Below are 18,781 nucleotides of genomic sequence, written 5' to 3' on the forward strand. Positions count from 1 at the left end.
CTCTGAAGCAGTGATAAAGCGCAGGATGTCATCACGCTGCCAGAGCAGGAGATCTCACTAACGTTTGCGACTGCCTGTATCCGTAGGAAAAAATGCGTATAGCAGCACAACGAAAAATTAAAGTCTTATCTTGTGGTGGTGCCAGCCGTGTTGGGAGCCAGTCAGAAGTTCTCCCTTGGATGCGTCATATAGAAGAAACCGCAGCACTCTCCGGTCTTCAATTCAGTGGAATTTATTTCACCGGCAAAAAAAATGCGACGTTTCGACCGTAAAGGTCTTTCTCAAGCAACATGTATCCGTGGCAGAAGGCTGGAAGAGGCTTGCATCACAGCCAACTGAGGTGAGTATTTTATTTATTTTTTCAGTTGTGAAGACTACTGGGGGTACCAATGAAGAGGGGTTGAATGTATACTTTAATGGGGGCACTATATGTAAATAGGCACTGCTGTGTAAAGGGGCACTATATGTTAAGAGGCCACAACTGGTAGGCACCATATGTAAAGAGGCCACAACTAGGGGGCACTTTGTTTAAAGATGCCACAACTGGGGGGCATTATATGTCAAGATGGCACTACTGGGGGACATTATATGTAAAGAGGCCGCTACTGGGGGGGCATTAAATGTGAAGAGGAAACTACGGGGGGGGGGGGGGGGGGGTGTTATAAAATGTGAAGAGGAAACTACTGGAGGGGGGGGGGGGGCGTTATATGTACATAGGGCACTACTGGGGGGGGGGGGGGCATTATATTTACTGGGGCCTAAACCGTGATGATTACTAAATAGGGGCATAAAAGCAGGCATTTATACTAAATAGGTGTGTTCAATTATGCAAAAGTTATGGTCTGGAGACACCATCAGAGGGATCTGTGCAAAACTGAGAAAAAGGAAAGAGAGCGCCTCCAGCCAGAAGAGACATCACCTGAACGTCACTGAGTGGGAACCTAAACAGGATTATTAATGATTGGGTTTTATGTGCCCGATTTAGTCCCTGGCACAAAAAAGGTTGTGGACCACCGCCATAGATGACACATGTGGGCCATGGCAGGTAGCACACCAGTAACGTGCAGGTGCCCAGACTGTCACATATATCCAAGTTTTGTAACATGCCGTGTGCTTTGCATGTATTGCTACTAGATAACAACAATGATTTGCCTCCTCCCCCCTTTGTATAGAAAGCCTAACAGAACTGCTGCTTGGACTGAGCCATTTTCCTATATAAGAGCAGTCAGGGGTACGACACGCACAGCGCCCCCAGACATCCCATTGCAGGCCCCGGTCACACCCAGCACTACAAGCCGGTAACAGGTAATAGACACAGTGCGGCCACATTACTCCTCCCTACCTGACTCCTGAGGTGGCTTCACTAGGGGCACACGCATTCTGATGACGTCACGGAGGATAACCAATAGACGTTTTGTCCAATCAGGAAGAACGTTCCCTCCGTGTGCAGCGCTCATTGTCTTCCCCCGTGGGATGGTGAGTACCGGGGGGTTACGTGCCTAGTGCTGACTGTTGTGCATGAATGTCCGGGTCCCAACATGGACAGTAAATAGCAGGTGTAGGAGTTCAGCGACAAGCTGTTGGCATTCGCCACGTTGCTTATACCAGTGTGTGGTGGCAGACTGGCAGTCATTGATTTTTGTACTTAGGGATATGTCGGCACCTTCCCTGTGAGTTCATCTCACTGTGTCAGCCACCTCCAGACAGTGACTGTCACTTTGCATCACCACCAGACATGTCACTGTGTGTCCGGAGACAACTTTGCTCGTTTGTGGCTATACAGGTAAGGTTGGTGCTGCACAGTGATCTTGAGCTCGACAGATGTCGTGCAGCTAAGGATCACAGTGCAGCCATAGAAATAAATGGAGAAAAAGAGGAAAAGTCCAGCTCGATTAAATGTTACCTTTATTTTTAAGTGCGGATTAAAAGCCAGTTACACTCCAGTCAACATATTTCGGATCAAAGACAATAGCGATCCTTCCTCATGATCGCTACATGATCCGAAACATGTTGACTGGAGTGTAACTGGCTTTTAATCCGCACTGAAAAAAAATAAAAATAAGGGTAACATTTAAAGGGGTTGTCCCACTTCATTAAATAGGGTTACATTAAATCATTGCCCCCCACTGAACATTTCTTCTAATACATGTCATTAAAAAAAACATAGCATTCAGCCTAAAAACGCTCCTTTCACTCCCCTTTGTTTGTGCTGGTATCCCATGGATACGGCCGCATCTCGCCAGCCGCATCCATGCCGCACCTGCGCACTGGTAACTATTGCGATCCTACAGCCGGCCTCTCACTCACACTGTGAGCGCGCACGTCGCATAGTTCTGCGCATGCGCGGGCGCCCGATCATATCAATGTTTTACTGTTTTCTTGTAGCAGGAGGGAGCGCACGGCGTCATAGCAACCGAGGACGCCGTGCGCTCCCTCCTGCCGCTGGAATACAGTGATACACTGTAAACATTGATTGAGTGTGGCCCCCCCCCCCAGTATAATATACATTGAGTGCGGCCCCCCCCAGTATAATATACATTGAGTGCGGCCCCCCCCAGTATAATAAACATTGAGTGCGGCCCCCCCCCCCCAGTATAATAAACATTGGTGGCGCAGTGGGAAGTGCCAATGAGGGTTAAAAAAATAAATAAAAAATTAACTCACCTCCACCAATTGATCGCGCAGCTGCCGGTCTCCTGTTCTTGCTTCAGGACCTGTGGTGACATCACTGAGCTAATCACATGGTCCATTACCATGGTGATGGATCATATGATGTACCATGTGATGACCACAGTGATGTCACCACAGGTCCTTTGACAGGTCCTAAAGAAAGAACAGGAGACCGGCAGCTGCGCGATCAATTGGTGGAGGTGAGTTAATTTTTTATTTATTTTTTAACCCTCATTGGCACTTCCCACTGCGCCACCAATGTTTATTATACTGGGGGGGGGGCCGCAATCAATGTTTATTATACTGGGGGGGCGCACTCAATGTATATTATACTGGGGGGGCGCACTCAATGTATATTATACTGGGGGGGGCCCGCACTCAATGTTTATTATACTGGGGGGGGGGGGGGCCGCACTCAATGTTTATTATACGGGGGGGGGGGCCCTCACATACATTGTCGGCTCCAGAAGGATGACTCATCCACATGAACGAGCGCACAAGGACTGAGCTCTCAGGGTGAGTCATGAGGAGGCGTGGCCGGCCTTCACTAAACTGCCGGAGCCAAACCAGGAAGTTATCAGGACATCTACTGCTGGTAAGATTGAAAAAGCAAAGTGGGACAACCCCTTTAATCGAGCTGGACTTTTCCTCTTTTTCTTTACTCAAGTTACGCTGTGGTTCCCAGCATGGTCCGTGCTCGGTGCAACAGGGTTTGAGCACACCTACCTCTTTCTTTTTGCCTACCTATAGAAATGAATGGGGTTGCAGTGCTATTCGTAAGTTGCCTTAACCCCAGAGTCACAATAATCTAGGAAAAAATTTTTTTCTTTTTTTTGTGATTCTGGGGTTGCATTCTTGGCACCTTGAGAGTCGCACTGCTATCCCATTCACTTCTATGGCTGCAATGCGATCCTTAGTTGCATTCTATCTGTTGTGCCCAAGATCACCGTGTAGCCACACCCTTAGACCACTATTGACCGAACTTATTTAGCTGACAGCTATTTGTCCTGGTTGAAAGTTTGAGCACCCCATACACTTTACATAACAGGCCACTCCAGGTGACGTTCATCTAATGTGTATGAGCCCTTGTGAATGCATCTGTGCGTCTTAAGGCCACCTCCCACTAACAGCCTATATGTGTACGTGGCTCGAGTAGGACTGCCTCCCGTGTCTGTGGCCTTCCTAGGGCCACCTCCTTTGTCCATTGCTCTCCTAGTGAAGCCATCTTTGTGTATAGCCCTCCTACGGGTTTCCTCTTTTGTCCATGACCCTCTTAGGACCACCTCTTGTCCTTGACCATTGCTCTCCTAGTGAAGCCATCTTTGTGTATAGCCCTCCTACGGGTTTCCTCTTTTGTCCATGACCCTCTTAGGACCACCTCTTGTCCTTGACCATTGCTCTCCTAGTGAAGCCATCTTTGTGTATAGCCCTCCCAGGACTGCCCCTTTTTGTCCATAACCACCTCCTTTGGCTATGGCGCTCCAAGGAGATCCTTCTTTGTCTTCGAGCATCTTAGGACCACCTCACTTGTCTAGGGCCATCCTACGACTGCCTCCTTTTTTTTTTTTTTGTAGCAGTCATAGGATAGCCTTTTGTCTTTCTTCTTTGCCATGCTAGGATTGACTTCTATGTCTGTGGCATATTTTAGACTGCCTTCCTTGTCTGCGGCACGACTAAAGTTGTGGCCAAAAGTCTGGAGACTGACACAAATTTCGGTTTTCGTCAAGTTTGCTGCTTTAGTTTGTGATATCGTTTTGTCAGATGCTTCTCTGGTATATTGAAGTCCAATTATAAGAATTTCCTAAGGTTTCTTATTGACAAATACCCTAGTTCAGGGATGCTCAACCTGCGGCCCTCCAGCTGTTGCAAAACTACAACTCCCATCATTCCCGGACAGCTTACAGCTATCAGCCTACAGAAGGGCATGGCGGGAGTTGTAGTTTTACAACAGCTGGAGGGTTGCAGGTTGAGCATGCCTGCCCTAGTTGATACAAAGACTCAATATTTCCAGTGTTGACCCTTCTTTTTCAAGACTTCTCGAATTCACCCCGTCATGCTGAATATCTGCTTCAGGGCTAAATCCTGACTTGATGGCAACCCATTCTTGCCTCATCAGTGCTTGGAGTTCATCACCGTTTCTGTGTTTTTGATGTCCACTTGCTTTTTGAGGACTGACCATAGGTTCTCAATTTGATTGAGATCTGAGGAGTTACATGTCAATTATATTTTTTTTTATGAAGCCACTAAGCTATCACCTTTGACTTGTGACATGGTGCTTCATCATGCGGGAAAAATAATTGGTCATCAATTGCTCCTAGATGGTTGGGAGACGTTGCTCTTCGAGGATGTTTTAATACCATTAGGTATCCATGGCAGTGTTCCTATGCAAAATTGTCAGTGAGCCTACTCCCTTGGATGAGAAGCAGCCTCACACATGAATCGTCTCAGAATTAGGGATGAGCGAATTGTTTGCTTGTTGATTGACAGGGCCGGACATCTCGCCGGGCTGTGAAAATTTGGTTTCTGTGCCGTTGCTCTGTACTTCCTGGGTAGAGGTGCATAAATAATCAGTGCGGAGGCATAGTCTCTGCCCTGCCTTGTCAGTCAACAGGCAGATAAATTAATCTATTCAGAGGAATTGATTTGCGCATCCCTAATCTGGAGACCATGCATGTGTGGAGTAGCTTCTCATCCAAGAGCATTCTGGCCTTGTCAATCAACAGGCAGGTGCGTGCGTCTTCACCTGGGGGGGAAAGCCCTGCATAGGTGAAACTTTTGCTAAGCAGACAAATTGATTTGTTATATTCAATTTGATCACCCCTACTCGGAATGCTCTAGGGCAGGGCTGGGCAAACTGCGGCTCTCGAGCTGTTGTAAAACTACAACTCCCAGTATGCCCAGTCTTCCTACAGCAGGGCATGGTGGGATTTGTAGTTTTACAACAGCTGGAGACCCGTAGTTTGCCCATAACTGCTCTAGGGTACTAAGGAAAAGATTGCAGCACTTCCAATTGGTGAAAAAAATGTGAAGTCCTCTTACTGGAACCGTTCTCAAGCTCTAGGGTACTGCTACACCGCAATATTCATCCATGAAATCTGTTGCGGGATAGCAGAGTAGCAGTCATCCCATAGAAATGAATGGGATTACTGCGCGAGTTGCAAAAATTATCATTTTTGTGACTTGCGCAGCAATTCCATTTAATCTCTGTGGGACCACTGTTACTCTACTATGCTGGCCGTGACAGATGTCATGCGACCGCTGTTGCCATGTAGCCGTACCCTTACTGTTGAGATGACACAGGACTCGTGGTGGCGCTAACTTTGCCGTTTTTCCAGACATCTCAAACAGCCTATAGGGGGCTTTATCAGCAAAAATAACTTTACCCCAGTACTCTGCAGTCCAATTCCTGTACTTCCCGCAGAATGTCACTGTCCTTGATGTTTTTCTTGGAGAGAAGTTGCTTCTTTGCTGTCCTTCTAGACCGAAGCCGTCCTTCTAAAGAAGGCATGCTCAACCTGCGGCCCTTCAGCTGTTGCAAAACTACAACTCCCAGCATGCCTGAACAGCCTACAGCAGGGCATTGTGGGAGTTGTAGTTTTACAACAGCTGGAGGGCCGCAGGTTGAGCATGCCTGTTCTAAAGCCTTTGCTTCACTGTGCGTGCAGAGGCACTTGTACCTACCTGCTGCCTTTCCTGAGCAAGCTCTACACTGGTGTTGACCTAAACTTGTAGCTGAATCCTCTTTAGGAGACAGTCCTGGCACTTTCTGGACTTTTTTGGAGCCCTGAAGCCTTCTTCACTGCAAGTAAACCTCTCTCCTTGAAGTTTTTGATCATCCGATAAATGGTTGATTTAGGTGCAATCTTACAAGCAGCAAAGTACTTGCGTGTGAAGCCTTTTTGATGCAAAACAATTAGGACCACACATGTTCCTTGGAGGTAACCATGGTTAACAGAAGAAGACAATGTTTTCAGGCACCACCACCCGCAACAAGTATGCTGTTCTAATTCAGTCAGCATGACAGAGTGATATCAGCTGCCTGTCCTCACTAACACTTTCTCCAGAGCTATTATAGAGATCACTGAGATAATGTTTAAACTGATGATCTATCCTCTGGATAGGTCATCAGCATCTGATCAGCGGGGGTCTGACCCCCGGGACCCCGCCGATCAGCTGTTTGAGAAGGCAGCGGCGCTCCAGCAGCGCTGCGGCCATCTCACGGTTTACCGCAGGCCCAGTGACGTCACGACTAGTATCAACTGGCCTGGGCGAGGCTAAGCTCTGTTCACTAGTGATTTACTGCTGAAGGCGTTGCCTTCTTTCATTTGGTTCTGGGATAGTATATCTGTTCATAATAGCTTTATAAATTTGTGGGGTCATTTATCAAAAAGGGGGTAAAGTATAACTGGCTTAGTTGCCCATAGCAACCAATCACATTCCACCTTTAATTTTTCACAGCTCCTTTGGAAAATGAAAGGTGGAATCTGGTTGCTATGGGAAACTAATCCAGTTCTACTTTACACCAGTTTGATAAATGACCCCATTGGTTTCTTCTAGTGACTCTCGGGGGTTTGGACTTCTTCCCCAATAAGACATATGAATAGCATCACCAATGACCATACTGACCACTGATTACCCAAAGAGGTAATCCAATATAAAAAATGTCATACAACCTTGAGAGCAATTACAAAGAGCATCATTCTCATTCACTGTCCCTCTGCACAGAGTTGGGCAATGTGTGATGCGTTTAGGCCGCATGCACATGGTGCATGTGGAAAATCTGCAGCCTAATCCATTACCAGCTAAGCAGATGAAATTTTCAAAATCACCAGTTGCATGTCAATTTTGCCAGTGAAGATATTATCTTTTGGCCAAAGGTGAGATCTCGGGCAAATCTATATCAAAATCCACATGCAACACATTGATTTTTGGTGTAGATTTGGCGAGAAAACGCTGCGAAATCTGCATAAACAACACTGCCATATACATGTGGCCTTAGTTTTCCCTTGCAGTGGCATATTCCCAGGATCCCCACATATTACAGCTGATTGCTGGGGGTGCCAGAAGGAGGACCCTTCTAACAAGTACAGATTGTCCACATTTGAGATTCCCTTTAGGATGGATATAATGGGGGTCATTCACCCCAGTTTTTGGTGTAAAAAAAAAAAAAGATGCAAGACCCCCTTTTTGCGACTTCTAAATACCTGTGCATCAATATTTGCTCCCACAGAGACTTTACACCATCCTCACCACTTGGGAGTGTCGCGGGCCGGGTCTCCGGCAAGTTTACTATGATTTACTTCTGAAAACAGAAGTAAAAGAGGAGTAAAAAGTACTCCAGTCAGAGGCTGCAGTAGTGTTTACTCCAGGCACACGCACTGCCGGAGGTGTGCCTAATTTATGACAAGGCGCGCGGCTCATCCTAAATTAGGTGGATCCTCCTGCAGCGCAGAGGGGAAACAATGACTGGCATAAGCTTTGTAAATGACCCCCAATGTCTCTGAGCCTTTTATTTATGTGACTAAATCTGCTGGCGGCTACATGTACACTTATTTATTGGGGGGGGGGGGGGGGGCGGGCTATTCACAACTTTCGCAGTGGCGGGACCCCACCAATGTGACAAACATATAAGAACACATAGGTCTTTAAGTTTATTTTATTAGGAACCAAGTATATGACATTAAGAAGTGCATGATGATGATGGAAATCCATATGTTTTATTTTATTTATGTAATGGGTGTTATAATAAGCAAAATAAAATGAGCCTCCTAGAACCCTATTTACCTTGGAAACAGCAATGACTCTTTAAGATATTGATCCCCTAGAATAAGTGTGTTTGGCCTTTTGGTTTATAGTCAAGGACCAGGTGACGTGTGACAGGGGCAGTGTCTATAGCGAGGGTGTCAGAAGAAGCAAAAAATCCAGCCTAAGCTTCTGTATGTAAACTGCCATTACAATAGCGCCATCTTCTGGTTATTCATGTAAATAGCCGTGCAATCCATATTTGATGTTCCTTTTGCCCACTGCTAATTTTTATCTCCATGGACAGATATAATAAACTAGACTATAAAGCTGCACACTTGTAAGGCTGTGCCGTAATTACTGTTATTTTTTCACACCATAACCATGGCTTGCTCTAGTGTTTCATAGTGCGCTACGTAGGGTGGCACTATGGACCCCACTATATTAGCCACATCAAGGAGCTACTGTAAAGAGCGGCTGCCCTGGAACAATCAATTACTACACAAGACCCATTCATAGAAGCAGACAATTTCTTTTTTAGGGGAGGGGGACGGTGTAATATTAATTTTGTAGTGCAGCCGCACGCTGATCACCAGGATGGCAGCAGCCAGTTCATTGATTGAATTGTTGCCTTAGGCTACTTTCACACTTGCGTTCAGGGCTCCATTTGTGTGGGTTCCGTTTGAAGGCTCTCACAAGTGGCCCCGAACGGATCCGTCCAGCCCTAATGCATTCTGAGTGGATGCGGATCCGCTCAGAATGCATCAGTTTGGCTCAGTTTGTCCTCCGCTCAGCAGGCGGACACCTGAACGTTGCTTGCAGCGTTCGGGTGTCCGCCTGGTCGTGCGGAGGCAAACGGATCCGTCCAGACTTAGGCCTCTTTCACACTACCGTTTTTTTTTTCCGTTTTGCGGTCCGTTTTTTGCGTTCCGTATACGGAACCATTCATTTCAATGGTTCCGCAAAAAAAACGGAATGTGTTCCGTATGCATTCCGTTTCCGTATTTCCGTTCCGTTGAAAGATAGAACATGTCCTATTATTGCCCGCAAATCACGGTCCGTGGCTCCATTCAAGTCAATGGGTCCGCAAAAAAAACGGAACACATACGGAAATGCATCCGTATGTCTTCCGTTTCCGTTCCGTTTTTTCTGAACCATCTATTGAAAATGTTATGCCCAGCCCAATTTTTTCTATGTAATTACTGTATATGCCATACGGAAAAACGGAACGGAAACGGAACCACAACGGAAGCAAAAAAAACTGAACAACGGATCCGTGAAAAACGGACCGCAAAACACTGAAATGGACATACTGTAGTGTGAAAGAGGCCTTACAATGTAAGTCAATGGGGACGGATCCGTTTGAAGATGACACACTGTGGCTCAATTTTCAAACGGATCCGTCCCCCATTGACTTTCAATGTAAAGTCAAAACGGATCAGTTTGCACTATCATGAACAAAAAAATTTTTTTTTATTTTTTTTGGGGTTCATGGTAATGCAAACAGATCCGTTCAGAACGGATCTAAGCGTTTGCATTATAGGTGCGGATCCGTCTGTGCAGACACCAGACGGATCCGCTCCGAACGCAAGTGTGAAAGTAGCCCTAACAATGACGGTGCATTTTTTAGTTACTGTTTTGTAAATGGGAAATGCTTATAAACCGCAGAGATAAGTATACCCACGTATATCGGCATGCTTCTGTGTTAGTGCAGGTTCTCAGCCATTCGCTTTGTCTCTGATCTGCTGCAGTAGTAAATGCCCCCCCACCCCTCCTCTGCTCCTTTATTTCTGCTCACTAATCTCTGAATGACACAATAATTTGTCTATGTAGGATCCCGGCCAACAAGTCCTAGCACAGAGGCTGCCAATCACTGGGAGACTGAGGCAGTCAGGAGCCCCCCTCCCATCTCCCCCTCTGTGGCTGCTGCTAGACATCGCTCTCCCCCCCCCAGCTTCATAGTGGGAAGGCCCCTTTGTTTCCCACAGAAGCTGAATGCTCCTCTGTTCTGCCGGTTTTGTGCAGTGATTTGCAGGGCGAGGAGGTATGAGGTGCATTTGTCCTCGCTGCACTCGGGCCGCCTCTCCTTCCATCATTGATGAATACAGTCGTTCTTTATAAACCAGTGCAGTTTCCACTCCTTAGACGTGCCATGTGCACGGGCAGCAGGTCCCTACTTCGTAGCAGATGCCCGTTCTAGACTCTTTACTGAGGACCATCCCAGGGAAGATGAAGTTTGAAAGCCAAAAAGGGCCGACGATGAGGAAAAACACTGCATTAAAAAACAATAAATAAAAAAAAGTTCATACATGTAATAGATCTGTCACTCCTGTGAATGTGCCTCAGTCTAAAGGTTTTTTCGGTAGAGTTGTTCTGGGGGTATGTGACATAAAGTGGAGGGGTTTTTCTTACCAGCTCAAAATGGGTGATAACAAAAAGCAGTAGTTCACGTTCTACTATGTGGCACATAGACTCATCATTGACTGCTGGCAAAAGTGTTTCTTTAAAGGGTTGTGCCATGAAAAATATTTTACATTTTTCAAATGGACACCTGGATAGGAATACTTTTGTAATTGCATGTACTGGATTTTTCACTTTATAAGGCGTCATGCACACGGCCGTTCTGTGCATTGGGGACCGCAATTTGCCTAAAATAAATCTAGCAGAGCAATGAATGGGGAGAGCTCTGGATCCATGTGATGTACAGGCCTGGTTCTAGGTGTGTTAGAAAAAGATTTTCATGTACTATATGGTGTTTGATTCTTATGTTTTACGTAAATCATGGCATACCCCCTTTAACTCGTTTGTGATGGAATATCAAATAAAGATGCCACCAAGGTCTAACTGAAACAGTTACACACTGGACTAACGCTGATTGTAGACGTTTAACCCTTTCAGATGCAATGGTCATTTGTGACCACGGCACCTGAAGCAGCTTTCCCTACGAACACTGTGGTCCCAGCGCATCAGCAGCTTCTCCGCGCGGAGAGCGAGGAAACTGTTGCATCTGTATAAAAGCCCTGGTGTCCCTGAAGAGACCAAGGATTTTATAGCTGCATTGCAGTGGTAATCCATTGCAATGTATTGGAGAAGCAAATGATTGCTTGTTATGGCCACCTAGGGTGATCTAAAGAAAAAGTAAAAAAAAAAATAATATATAAAAATTCTAAATAAATGTGTTAGGCATTTCTATGTCCCAAAACGCCTGCACTATTAAAATATAAACGTATCCTATATGGTGAACGCTGTAACGGAAAAACAAAAAATCCAAAATGAGTGTGTTTTAAAAAAATTTTTTATTGCTTCACCTTCCAAAAAAATTTACAAAAAATTGATCAAAAGTCATACACACTCTGTATTAACCCCCTCCCTCCCGCCTAACACAGGGATGCGTCCTGCGGGCGGTCGGGTTATTCCTCGTTGACGCGCCGGCGCGTCATCTCGCAAGAGGCGAGATTTCCTGTGAACGCGTGGATACAGGATCGCGCGTTCACAGGATCGGAAGGTAAACCAGTTGAGCTACAGCCTGCCAGCGGCGATCATTCGCTTGCAGGCTGTAGATGCGATTTTTTTTTTTTGTAATTTATTTTTTTAACCCTTGAAAGGTATATCAGACTCTGTTTTGTTAACAGCGTCTGATATACCTGCTACCTGGTCCTCTGGTGGTCCCTTTTGTTTGGATCGACCACCAGAGGACACAGGCAGCTCTGTAATAAGTAGCACTACACTACACCCCCCCCCCCCTGTCCCTTATTAACCCCTGATCACCCCCCTGTCATTGATCACCCCCCTGCAAGGCTCCATTCAGACATCCGTAAGTGTTTTGCGGATCTGCAAAACACGGACACCGCAGATCTGCAAAAGACGGACATCGGCAATGTGCTTTCCGCACATTGCCAGAACTATATAGGAAATGCCTTTTCTTGTCCGCAATTGCTGACAAGAATAGGTCATGTTCTATAGGCTCTACAAAAAACGCAGTGTTTGCCCGATCAGGCCTGATCTTGTGCGCACACTTGCGTTCAGTCTGCCCCACTGCAGTGACCGAATCTTTTTTTTTCTGATCACTGCCAAACACCGTAAAATCGCTGCGGCGCTATAAAGATCACTTTTGAGGGGCATGGCGAGTTCATAGAAGTTTTTTTTTTGGCACAAGTTAGCGGAAATTTATTATTATTATTATTATTATTTTTTTTTTTCTTACAAAGTCTCATATTCCACTTTATCCAACTTGTGACAAAAAAATAAAATCTCACATGAACTCACCATACCCCTCACGGAATCCAAATGCGTAAACATTTTTAGACATTTATATTCAAGACTTCTTCTCACGCTTTAGGGCCCCTAAAATGCCAGGGCAGTATAAATACCCCACATGTGACCCCATTTTGGAAAGAAGACACCCCAAAGTATTTCGTGAGGGGCATGGCGAGTTCATGTAAAATTAAATTTTTGGTCACAAGTTAGTGGAATGTGAGACTTTGTAAGAGAAAAAAAATAATAATCATTTTCCGCTAACGTGTGCCAAAAAAAATTAAATTCTAGGAACTCTCCATGCCCCTCACAGAGTACCTTGGGGTGTATTCTTTCCAAAATGGGGTCACTTGTGGGGTATTTATACTGCCCTGGCATTTTAGGGGCCCTAATGTGTGAGAAGAAGTCTGGAATCCAAATGTCTAAAAATGTCCTCCTAAAAGGAATTTGGGCCCCTTTGCGCACCTAGGCTGCAAAAAAGTGTCACACATGTGGTATCGCCGTACTCAGGAGAAGTAGGGCAATGTGTTTTGGGGTGTATTTTTACATATACCCATACTGTGTGTGAGAAATATCTCTGTAAAAGACAACTTTTCCCTTTGTATAAAAAAAAAAAAAAGAGGGAAAAGTTGTCATTTTACAGAGATATTTCTCTCACCCAGCATGGGTATATGTAAAAATACACCCCAAAACACATTGCCCTACTTATTCTGAGTACGGCGATACCACATGTGTGATACTTTTTTGCAGCCTAGGTGCGTAAAGGGGCTGAAAGTCCAACGAGTACCTTTAGGCTTTACAGGGTTGCTCACAATTTAGCCCCGCCCAAAATGCCAGAACAGTAAACACACCCCACAAATGACCCTATTTCGGAAAGTAGACACCCCAAGGTAATCGCTGAGGGGCATATGAAAGAGTCCATGAAAGATTGAACTTTTTGTCACAAGTTAGCGGAAAGGGAGACTTTGTGAGAAAAAAAAAAAAAAAATCTATTTCCGCTAACTTGTGCCAAAAAATAAATAAATCTTCTATGAACTCGCCATGCCCCTCACGGAATACCTTGGGGTGTCTTCTTTCCAAAATGGGGTTACATGTGGGGTATTTATACTGCCCTGGCATTTTAGGGGCCCTAAAGCGTAAGAAGAAGTCTGGAATCCAAATGCCTAAAAATGCCCTCCTAAAAGGTACTCAATGGAATTTGGGTCCCTTTGCGCACCTAGGCTGCAAAAGAGTGACATCACCACAGGTCCTGTTTCTGCACACAACAAAGAAAGAAGACAGAAGAGATGCCGGCGGCACGATCAAGTGGATTAAGGTGAGATTATTATTTATTTATTTTTAACCCCTCCAGCGCTATTTTACTATGCATTCTGTATTCAGAATGCTATTATTTTCCCTTATAACCATGTTATAAGGGAAAATAATAATGATCGGGTCTCCATCCTGATCGTCTCCTAGCAACCGTGCGTGAAAATCGCACCGCATCCGCACTTGCTTGCGGATGCTTGCGATTTTCACGCAACCCCATTCATTTCTATGGGGCCTGCGTTACGTGAAAAAAAACACAAAATAGAGCATGCTGCGGGTTTCACACAACGCACAAGTGATGCGTGAAAATCACCGCTCATGTGAACAGCCCCATAGAAATGAATGGGTCGGTATTCAGTGCGGGTGCAATGTGTTCAACTCGCGCTTCGCATCCGCGCGCGGAATACTCACCTGTATGAAAGGGGCCTAAGTGTCAAGATGCCAATAATAATGACATGAAGCAGCAATCGAAGCCCCCATAACGGCAACCATAAATGATAGCCAAAATCCCAGTTAATGTATGACTGAAGCTTTATAGCAGGTGGGCTGTGGAGTTGGGAGGGATAACACATGCTACAGGAATATCATGTATCATGATGTCAGTGTGTGGGTGTATATAGTGGTAGGTGTGTACATACCTGTGGATAGGACACTGATGGTGGACAGCACCACAGACAGGTGGTACAGCGCTGGTGTGCTTATGGCCTGCAGAAGAAGGAAGACTCCAGCTTTATAGTCTGTCAAATTCAGTTCAGCTGTCTCTACGTTACAGGTTTTTGGAAAGGTTGGATGATAACTATTATTGCTGCTATAAAAGGTCCCACACTGTTTGTCATTCACCTTACCTAGAATGGCAAAAATGGTGTCCAGCAATATAGTGGTAGGCTAAATACTATGGATAATTAGGCAGAAAACTGCCACATGTTAGTTAGGGCAGGGATCATTTTATATTGAGCCCAGAAGCTTCAAGCTGTTTCATAGCACTGGAGCCCATTACTGAATATTATGAATGCTGGGCTCCTATGGATGGAAACCTTCCCCGAATATAAGACGATTTCCTTATAGATTTAGTTCTGTAAAGGTTAAACCTTGACTAATGGTTCATCTCCATGTAATGATTCCTGAGTTCTGATCAGCATCGTGAGAACTTACACATTCTGCTGCCAGTGACGTCATCAAGACAGTGCAGATCCCCTCAATGAAGGAGGCCACCCCAAAAGTGTGAAAAAGTGACTTCAGCCAGCATGGCAACGGCTCCACGAGAATGAGGATGAGTGCAAACGCTGCAATAGAAGGTAGACTTAGTGCAGGGTAGCAGTTTTTCCTCCAAAACTCACCATTGTAGTCAGCAGCCCTGTACCAGAACAAGGAGTGACACATTGGGATCATCTTCAGTGGCCCATCACAGATCAGGCTCTGACACCCACCTTACAACCAAGCTGCTGCCCATGGTTGTATTGTCTCACCATTTTCTCCTAGACTGGAAATGTTGGGAGCCAAATGACCAAAGTAGCTCGAAAGGGATCCGAAGAATTCAGGTGTGCCTCATAGACTTTTTGGTCTGACTGTTCAGCCTCATGATAAGTAATTGTCCATGGTTCAGTGAGATTATCCTTCTGTCTTATAATCTCAAAGATATATATATATTAGAACAGTGATGGCTAACCTTGGCACTCCAGCTGTGGTGAAACTACGACTCCCAGCATGCTCCATTTATTTCTACAGAGTTCTGAGAGCATCCAAGCAAGGGGGGCATCTTGGGAGTTGTAGTTTTACCACAGCTGGAGTGCCAAGGTTAGCCATCACTGTATTAGAACAACATACAGGACACATCCTGGTAGTTCGCCAGCCTACTTTTATTAGGTCCTTTAAAACTTAACCTTTGATTGTATTTAATGAAACTGAAACAGAGGTAAGGGTATTTTCACACTTGCGGCAGAGGAATCCAGCAGGCAGTTCCGTCACCGGATCTGTCATAACATATGCCAACTGATGGCATTTGTAAGACTGATCAGGATCCTGATCAGTCTTACAAATGCATTGAAATGCCGGATCCGTCTTTCCGGTGTCATCCGTTAAAACGTATCCGGCATTTATTTTTTCTCAAATCTTTTTCGGTCTGCGCATGCGCAGGACTGATTCGGCATTGTGGTATTTTGATCGCCAAATCTGGCACTAATACATTCTTATGGGAAAAAAATGACGGATCCGGCATTCCGCCAAGTGTTCTGGATTTTTGGTCGGAGATAAAACTGCAGCATGCTGCGGTATTATCTCCGTCCTGAACAGTCAAAAAGACTGAACTGAAGACATCCTGATGCATCCTGAACGGATTGCTCTCCATTTAGAATGCATGGGGATAAAACTGATCAGTTCTTTTCCGGTATAGAGCCCCTAGGACGGAACTCTGTGCCGGAAAAAACGCTAGTGTGAAAGTACCCTAACTAAGGCTAATTTCACACTAGTGAAGTAAAGGATCCCAGCAGACGTGACTTGATGCTCATTAGAATTTTATTGCAAGATAACAGAATGTCCCATATTCTAGGACGCGTTTCGGCTAAGGTAGCCTTTTTCAATAGCCTGTTGAAAAAGGCTACCTTAGCCGAAACGGGTCCTAGAATATGGGACATTTTGTTATCTTGCAATAAAATTCTAATGAGCATCAAGTCACATCTGCTGGGATCCTTCACTTCATTACATGTGGAAACTGGTCCTGGTCCCTTAAGGCGTGTCAGAGCGAGTGCTGACCGATTTATCTTGATACTTTCACACTAGTGGCAGGACGGATCCGACAGGCTGTTCACCCTGTTGGATCTGGCCTGCCCCTATTTCTCCGGACCGTCACTCCGTCCCCCATTGACTATAATGGGGAAAGGGGCGGATCTCCGGCGCAGCACAGCGAGAGGCCGCCGGACTAAAAGTACTGCATGTCCGACTTTTTAGTCCGACTGCCTCTCACCGCGCACTGCCGTGCTGCGCCGGAGCTCCGGCCCTATTATAGTCAATACGGACGGAGCGGCGGCGCGGCGAAATAGCGGTAGGACGGATCCGATAGGGTGAATAGCCTGTCAGATCCGTCCTGCCGCTAGTGTGAAAGTACCCTAAGGGTACTTTCACACTTGCGTTGTTTGATTCCGGCAGGCAGTTCTGCATACTGTATGCAAACGCAGGTCGTTTTTTTTTCTGACTGATCAGGCATTTTTCAGACTGATCAGGATCCTGATTAGTCAGAAAAATGCATTGCAATACCAGATCCGTTTTTCCAGTGTCATCCGGCAAAACGGATCCGGTATTAATTTTTTTTCCCATTTTTAAAGGTCTATGCATGCGCAGACCGGAAGGACGGATCCGGCATTGCGGCACTAATATATTCCTATGGAATTCAGGCAAGTGTTCAGTTTTTTGGCCGGAGATAAAACTGTAGCATGCTGCGGTATTATCTCCGTCCTGAACAGTCAAAAAAGACTGAACTGAAGACATCCTGATGCATCCTGAACGGATTGCTCTCCATTCAGAATGCATGGGGATAAAACTGATCAGTTCTTTTACAGTATAGAGCCCCTGTGACGGAACTCAGTGCCGGAAAAGAAAAACGCAGTGTGAAAGTAAATGTGTTAAAACTAGAGATGAGCGAACTTCTGTTTTAAGTTCGGCGTCTAAAGTTCGGGTTAGGATTAGCGGAGAATCCCGATCTGGAACCGGATATGGATTCCGACTTCCGTTGTGGTCCGTGGTAGCGGAATCAATAATGGCCGATTATTGATTCCGCTACCACGGACCACAACGGAAGTCGGAATCCATATCCGGTTCCAGATCGGGATTCTCCGCTAATCCTAACCCGAACTTTAGACGCCGAACTTAAAACAGAAGTTCGCTCATCTCTAGTTAAAACCTTATTGCACCTACATCATAATGGTGTCTGAGTTAGAGGCAACTTGTTTGATAGCCTCACTGTCTATAATTCAGGAGGTCAGAGGCTCCTACTTGTTCACTTCACTACCCAGCTCTATCTCGCACATTAATTCTATCTAAAAACTTGGCACCAGAGCCCTAGTTGAGTGTGCAACAATAGTGCTATTAAGATAGCAATTAATAAGCTACTGCCCTTCAGACTTGTTTGGCTATGCTATCAGCGTTATCAGGGGACTGCAGACGTTAGCAGGATTGGCATGTCAAACATCCATAGATACAAAAAGTAGCATAACATGTGTGGGATCATACCTAGAACCCCAAAAATAATTTAAAGCCACATATAAAAGTGCAAGAATTACATCTTTATTAGTCAATATAAAAGACAATGATAACAACAATAAAATGCAAGGAGTGTTGGAATGTAGAACAGAAGACCCCCTTCCCCCAAACAAAAGGAGAATGGTCATAAACTGATAAATAAGTATGCAGCCGCAAGATAAATGTATTATATAAATGCTTATAAGACACCAAGGATTTAATAAATAAACCCACCGTATTGGCGCCCATTATTGCAGGCCATGTAAACAAAACAGCAACCATCATTGGATACTTAATAACATACCAGGGATTAATAAAAATTAAAGTGGCAGTGCAAAAATATAAAAAAGCAAACCCATATATATATATATAAATACATATACAGCATATAAAATCCACAGGAGTTACATATAATAAGTGTGTTGTGAGGCAGTGACAGGCCTCATGGTTGTTAGGGGAGATATATGGCAGGATTTGCTGTGTCTTCCCTCAGAATCGCCAGGTCTGAAGCATGACCCGGGGCAGTGATCACCTGGGGATAAAGGAGTCCTCAGAGTGAGAGGGGGTGGGGGCTTGC

General features: G+C 45.3%; 2 protein-coding genes across 2 annotated transcripts in view; one reads left to right on the plus strand and one right to left on the minus strand.

Moving 5' to 3' along the window:
- The window catches only part of LZIC (leucine zipper and CTNNBIP1 domain containing), a 28,673-nt gene extending 27,290 nt beyond the window's left edge, over window positions 1-1,383 (minus strand). Inside the window, exon 1 of the mRNA XM_044282044.1 lies at window positions 1,343-1,383. The gene's annotated coding sequence lies outside the window, so the exon portion shown is untranslated. The remainder of the gene's footprint in view (window positions 1-1,342) is intronic.
- A 42-nt stretch (window positions 1,384-1,425) lies between these two features.
- NMNAT1 (nicotinamide nucleotide adenylyltransferase 1) overlaps window positions 1,426-18,781 on the plus strand; it is a 52,553-nt gene continuing 35,197 nt past the window's right edge. Inside the window, exon 1 of the mRNA XM_044282043.1 lies at window positions 1,426-1,476. The gene's annotated coding sequence lies outside the window, so the exon portion shown is untranslated. The remainder of the gene's footprint in view (window positions 1,477-18,781) is intronic.

This window comes from Bufo gargarizans, chromosome 2, assembly GCF_014858855.1.
Source record: "Bufo gargarizans isolate SCDJY-AF-19 chromosome 2, ASM1485885v1, whole genome shotgun sequence".
Classification (NCBI taxonomy): Eukaryota; Metazoa; Chordata; class Amphibia; order Anura; family Bufonidae; genus Bufo; species Bufo gargarizans.